The sequence below is a fragment of the Triticum aestivum genome, chromosome 7B, assembly GCF_018294505.1.
Source record: "Triticum aestivum cultivar Chinese Spring chromosome 7B, IWGSC CS RefSeq v2.1, whole genome shotgun sequence".
Classification (NCBI taxonomy): domain Eukaryota; kingdom Viridiplantae; phylum Streptophyta; class Magnoliopsida; order Poales; family Poaceae; genus Triticum; species Triticum aestivum.
In genome coordinates, this window is record NC_057813.1 from 597,946,791 (window position 1) to 597,953,751 (window position 6,961).

Here is a 6,961-nt window from a genome sequence, read left to right on the forward strand (position 1 = left end):
TTGTTGCTTTCTTCATTTTATTTTGTTTCTACTTACAATAAAATACTTATTGTTGCTATTTTTATTTTGTTTCCAGTTTTTTGTTTTGTTTTCTTCATTATTTATTTTCTTTTGTTTTTTGCTTTATTTTTTAATTCTTTTTGCTTTTAGGTCAGCAAAATTATAAACTTTCTGTTAGTGCCATTAGTTTTAGAAAAATTATAAACTTTCTGTTAGCGCCATTAGTTTTTAAATTTGAATAGTTAAAATTTGAATTCTTTGAAATTTGTGTGAATCACAAGTTTGTGATTAACTTTACTAAAAAATGAACATAGATGCACCTATAGAGAAAATTCAACCTAAATTCATAATAAATTTCTATGAATTTCAGAGAAATTCATTATGAATTTAGGTCAAATTCCCTATATAGGGGCATCTATTTTCACTTTGGGAGGAGCTCAACAAGGCAGAGAGGGACGGGCTTATAAACCGGTGTGAGCGCCCTTCGGTTGGCGAGGTGGGACTAAACTCTGAGCGCAACAAGGACCAACCCTTTAGTCCCGGTTTGTGGCACAAACCGAGACTAATGGTCCTGGGCCAGGGGCGAGGCACATTGGTCCCGGTTCGTGCATGGAACCGGGACCAAAAGGTCCAGACGAACTGGGACCAATGGCCCACGTGGCTGCCCTCTTGAGAGTGTTCTTGGTAAGAACATAGTTGACAAGGAGCGAACCAAGATTAATGGTATTACGAGGGCCGAACCATAAGACATTAAAGCATTTCAAATGAACTCTAAAAAAGTTGAAAGTTGGCATGGTATCATAATTTCACCCACATAGCATGTGCATGTACAAAACGGACAATGGTATCATACTCGTCTGTTACAAAGTTGGCACGGTATCATCATAATAGTTGCGGGAGAAAGTCTTCACTTTTTCTTCGTTTGTGTCATTTGCTTATTGCGCTGTAACCATGGATAATATTCATCGTTTATTAGGATGCTTGGGTCAGCCTTGACTTTGAAGGGAGGAATTTCATGAAACTTTTCATAATCTTCAGACATGTTTGTCTTGCCCTCTACTCCCACGATGTCCCTTTCTCCTGAAAGAACTATGTGGCGCTTTGGCCCATGATTTCTGGATCGATCACCTTCTAAGAGATTGCATTGAGGAATGCACATAGCTTCACAATGGCTAATCGGACGTTTTCCGGTAGAAGCCCCCACAATGCAACCGGAAGCAGTTGCGTCATAATCACGTGGCAGTCATGAGACTTTATGTTCTGGAACTTTTTCTCTGGCATATTTATTATTTCCTTTATATTCGACGAGAAGCCAGTCGGGACCTTCATACTGAGCAGGCATTCAAAGAAGATTTCTTTCTCTTCTTTCGTAAGAGCGTAGCTGGCAGGACCTTCATACTGCTTCGGAAGCATGCCGTATTTTTCGTGCAAATGTTGCAGGTCCTCCCGTGCCTCAGGTGTATCTTTTGTCTTTCCATACACGCCCAAGAAGCCTAGCAGGTTCACGTAAAGGTTCTTCGTCACGTGCATCACGTCGATTGAAGAGCGGACCTCTAGGTCTTTCCAGTAGGGTAGGTCCTAAAATATAGATTTCTTCTTCCACATGGGTGCGTGTCCCTCAGCGTCATTCAGAACAGCTAGTGCGCCGGGACCCTTTCCAAAGATTACGTGTAAATCATTGACCATAGCAAGTACGTGATCACCGGTACGCATGGCGGGCTTCTTCCGGTGATCTGCCTCACCTTTGAAATGCTTGCCTTTCTTTCGACATTAATGGTTGCTCGGAAGAAATCGACGATGGCCCAGGTACACATTCTTCCTGCAGCTTCCCAGCTTCTTCTTCAATATTTTCAGTAGCTTCTCAAATCCTTTGTTAGGCACAACATTCTCTGTCTTCCACTGCAGCAATTCCAGTACGGTACCGAGCTTTGTGTTGCCATCTTCGCAATTGGGGTACAACCCTTTTTTGTGATCCTCTAACATGCAATCGAACTTCAGCTTCTCCTTTTGAATTTCGCATTGCGTCCTTGCAACGACAATGACCTGGCGGAGATCATAATCATTGGGCACACCGTCTGGTTCCTCTTGATCTTCAGCAGCTTCGCCCGTTGCAGCATCATCGTGCATATCGTTTGGTTCCTCTTGATGTTCAGTAGCATCATCGTATTCAGGGGACACATAGTTGTCATCGTACTCTTCTTCTTCGCCGTCTTCCATCATAACCCCTATTTCTCCGTGCCTCGTTCAAACATTATAGTGTGGCATGAAATCCTTGTAAAGCAGGTGGGTGTGAAGGATTTTCCGGTCAGAGTAAGACTTCGTATTCCCACATATAGGACATGGACAACACATAAAACCATTCTGCTTGTTTGCCTCAGCCACTTCGAGAAAATCATGCACGCCCATAATGTACTCGAAGGTGTGTCTGTCACCGTACATCCATTACCGGTTCATCTGCGTGCATTATACATAATTAAGTGTGTCAAAAACCATTACAGAACATCATGAATAGATAAATAAGTGACCAAATTAATAGAATTTCATCATCACATTAAAACCAAAGTACATACATAGTTCTCATCTAACAACATATAGCTCTCCAACTATGTAAAACATTTCAATGCGAAAACAAATGCGATCATAATTGCAATCAAGGTAACAACTGATCCAACTGCATAATGATACCAAGCCTCGGTATGAATGACATATTTTCTAATCTTTCTAATCTTCAAGCGCATTGCATCCATCTTGATCTTTTGATCATCGATGACATCCACAACATGCAACTCCAATATCATCTTCTCCTCCTCAAATTTTCTTTTTTTCCTTCAAGAAATTGTTTTCTTCTTCAACTAAATTTAACCTCTCGACAATAGGGTCGGTTGGAATTTCCGGTTCAACAACTTCCTAGATAAATAAAATCTATGTCACGTTGGTCGGCATAATTGTCATAAACAATAAATGAACCAATAGTTATGAAAAGATAATATATACCACATCCGAATCATAGACAGGACGAGGGCCGACAGGGGTGGATACCAAAACCATCGCACTATATAAGATGCAATAATAAAAGTAAGAAAATAATACAAGTATCTATCTAAACATACAAGTAAGAATATTTTCCCTTTCAGAAAGAAGATAAGAACAAGAGGCTCACCATGGTGGTGCCGGCGATGAGATAGGCGCGAGTGATTGACGGCGGTGAAGACGGGGACGGGGCGTGATGGACCGCTAAACCTAGACAAATATTGAGGAAAATGGAGCTTGGAGGTCGAGCTTGGAGAGGAGAAAGCTTAAGTAGTGTGGCTCGGGCATTCCATCGAACACCTTGTGTGCATAGGAGGTGAGCTAGAGCACCACCAAGCCCTCTCCCCCTCGACGGCCAGAAAAAACAGAGCACTGTGCTCTGCTCTTACGCGAGGGGGTATATATAGGCACCTCATTGGTCCCGGTTGGTGACATGAACCGGGACTAAAGGACGGCCTTTGGTCCCGGTTCAAGCCACCAACCGGGACCAATGAGGTGGGCCAGGAGCGAGGCCCATTGGTCCCGGTTCGTCCCACCAACCGAGACCAAAAGGTCCAGACGAACCAGGACCAATGACCCACGTGGCCCGCCCGGCCCCCAGGGCTCATGAACCGGGTCCAATGCCTCATGAGTCCCGATTCTGGACCGAACCGGGACTAATGGGCTGACCCGGCCTGGACCTTTGCCCCCTTTTCTACTAGTGGGAGAATACAAGCTGCAGAAGGGCGTGAAGAAAGATGTAGAATTTATCGAGAAGGAGATGCGGAGCATAGATGCCGCCCTCCGCAAAGTGGCCATGGTGCTGCGTGACCAGCTCCATGACAACTCCAAGATCTGGGCCAATGATGTCAGGGAACTGGCATACGAGATGGAGGATGTGGTTGAACGCTTCGTGGTGGACATCCAGGGCTTTGAGCCTGCTGCTAGCCAAGACAGCTTCAAAGGGTTCATGAAGAAGGTGTCCAACTTGTTCAAGAAAGGCAAGAAGCGCCACCAGATCGCCGATGCGATCAAAGGCATCAAGGACCAGCTCCAGGAGGTGGCTGATCGACGCGACAGGTACAAGATTGATGATGTTGACGCAAGTCTAGCTGCTACAACCATTGTTGACCCTCGGCTGATGGCTCAGTTCAAAGATCAGAGAGAGCTCATTGGCATCGAGGAGCCAAGGGACGAGCTAATCAAGAGGCTGGTAGATGAAGATGATTGTGAATCCAAGGAACAACTCAAGATACTCTCCATCTTCGGATTTGGAGGACTTGGCAAGACAACTCTTGCCAGAGCAGTTTATGACAAGATAGAAGGGAAATTTGATTGCAAGGCTTTTTATTCGGTGGGTCAGAATCCTAACCTGAAGAATGTTCTCATAGGTATTCAGCCGAGTCAACGAAGCCTCTTGTTCCAATGCAACATTGTTGGATGTGGGCCTGCTCATTGAAAAACTACGAGGACTGCTTGCAAACAAGAGGTACCGCTACCCATCCTAATGTCCATGCTATGACAGATTACCTAAATGCAAATGCATGTTACTATATAGTTTAATTTTTAGTGGTCATAATAAAAAGTGAGGCAGAAATGGGCGCTTCAGTTTCTTTCAGATTTTCACATCAATTAAGATTCAGATTGTATCAGCATACTCTTATGTGTTTTAAGATTTTTTTTTTCCATATTTGGCCTATTGTCAAGTGTTCATTCCAATTATTTGCACCTAATTTGAAAATGCATGTTTACTATAGTATCCTTTAAGTGGTCATGATAAAGAGTGAGGCAGAAATGGGTGCTTCATTTTTCTGCAGATGTTCTACATCAATTAGATTTAGGTTGCATCTGCATGTTCTTACATGTTTTAAGCAATTTTTACCAGATTTACATACAGTCAAATGTTCTTGGCAATTATCTTCCACACCTAACACTAACAGGAATAATGTTAGTTCAAAATAAAAATAAAAAATAGATGTATTAGATAAACTATAGTCCGTATTTGATTGTGGAGTTAACTTTACATAACTGTAATATAATGGATTTAGTCAAACCCTTGCATGTATTTTTAGCCGTCATAATAAAAAGTGAGGCAGAAATGGGCGCTTGACTTTCTCTTGCAGATTTTCACATCAGTTAAGATTCAGATTGTATCGGCATACTCTTATTTGTTTTAAGAAAATTTGCCATATTGTCAAATGTTCATTCCAAATTATTGCACCTAATTTGAAAATGCGTGTTTACTATGGTATCCTTTAAGCGGACATGATAAAGAGTAAGGCAGAAATGGGTGCTTCATTTTCCTGCAGATATTTTACATCAATTAGATTTAGATTGCATCTGCATGTTCTTACATGTTTTAAGCACAATTTACCAGATTTACCTATGGTCAAATGTTCTTGCCAATTATATGCACGTAATAGGAATAAATCTTATTTCAGAATAAAAATAAGAAATAGATGTATTCTTTCCTTCTTATAAACGTTTGAGTTGGTGGTGAGTTCACCCACCTCCTATTTCTTAGACGTGGATGTGTAGGTAAAAGAAAAAAATATTGGGTAATAGCAGGAGCCAACCTTGGGACCTCCTCATCCGTCTCCTCGTGGTGCTCCCTGCGTCCCCTAGTCACTTTTTTTTTTGCGGGTGGTCCCCTAGTCACTTTCTGCTTGCCGTCTCCTATCCCCAATCCCTTTCCTCCTCCTGTCTCCGATCTCCATCAGCCGGATTCCAATTTCAAATGGAAAGCACATCGTCGTGCTATTGCAGCGCCGGCTGACATTTCCTTCCATCCATTTCCTTGTTGTATCTTTTTTCTCTCTTCCTCCCGTCACGCTCGGTCTCCGCCGCCATGCTCACTCGCCATGGCCAGAACCACATGGCGGTAGCAGACTAGCAGCATCCCCTGCCAGTGATGGCCCACCATTGTCATAACAGCGTCGGGGCTACACACTACCGGAAAACTGACCTATGCCTACGGCCAGATCAATGCCAACGGCTGCCGTCGGCCTAGTTTGAGATATGCCGACAGCCTCATCCTGGCCGTCGGCGTAGCCTGGCCGTCGGGCTACCCTGATATAAGCCGACGGCAGCCGTCGGCACAGAATGCCCGTCGGCCTATCTACAAATACGCCGACAGCAGTCGTTGGTATTACATAGCCGTCGGCATACAAAGTGGGCCCGGCGACCACGCCCGTGACCAGCGCTAACGCCGTTAACCCTATGCCTACGGTTGGGACGGGCGGCCGTCGGCATATCTCCGCATGCCACGTCACCGATCCGCGGCGTAGATATGCCGACGGCAGCCGTCGGCATAGGCTCCACGTCACCCATCCGCGGCACGGCTCCTCCCAAAACCCTGCCGTATCTATGCCGACGGCAATGCCGTCGGCATAGCTATTTTTTTACATGCTTTCATACGTTTTTATGCTTTTTTACATATGTTTTTATGCTTTTTTTAATATGTTTTATGCTTTTTTATGTATTATATGAATATATATATGTAGTTTGTAATTTTTTCCATAGATAATGAATATATATATATATATATATAGTTCGTATTTTTTTCGAGCACATTAATAATGTGCCGTCATGTTCTTTTGAATATAAGTCCTTATATTTAATTAAATTAAAAAACAGCTATGCGACAGAAGTTTAGTGGCGGTTGCAAACGCCTGGCACCCGTCTCCGAAGTGTGACACCCTCACGGACGGCGCCGCCGCCGGCACCTGGAGGGGGAAAACGGATGCATCGGGTCTACACGGAGGGGATGTAGCAGTCGGTTTGGCCCGGATGTTGCTCCCAGGTGTCCCTCTGAGCTGACCTGACACAACCGGGTGGAGAGGTCCACTCTTCAAAGCCCGTCCGTGGGAAGTCAAAGGGCTAGATCTCGTGGTCAACCGCTCCTGGGTTAGTCGGGACGGGGGCCCTGGGGGGTAGCAATGCCACTGGAGCG

At 44.2% G+C, this 6,961-nt stretch overlaps 1 pseudogene; it reads left to right on the forward strand.

Annotated features, from left to right (window-relative positions):
- The first annotated feature begins 3,727 nt into the window (after positions 1–3,727).
- Positions 3,728–6,961, forward strand: part of LOC123158234 (disease resistance protein RGA5-like) — a 29,319-nt pseudogene continuing 26,085 nt past the window's right edge.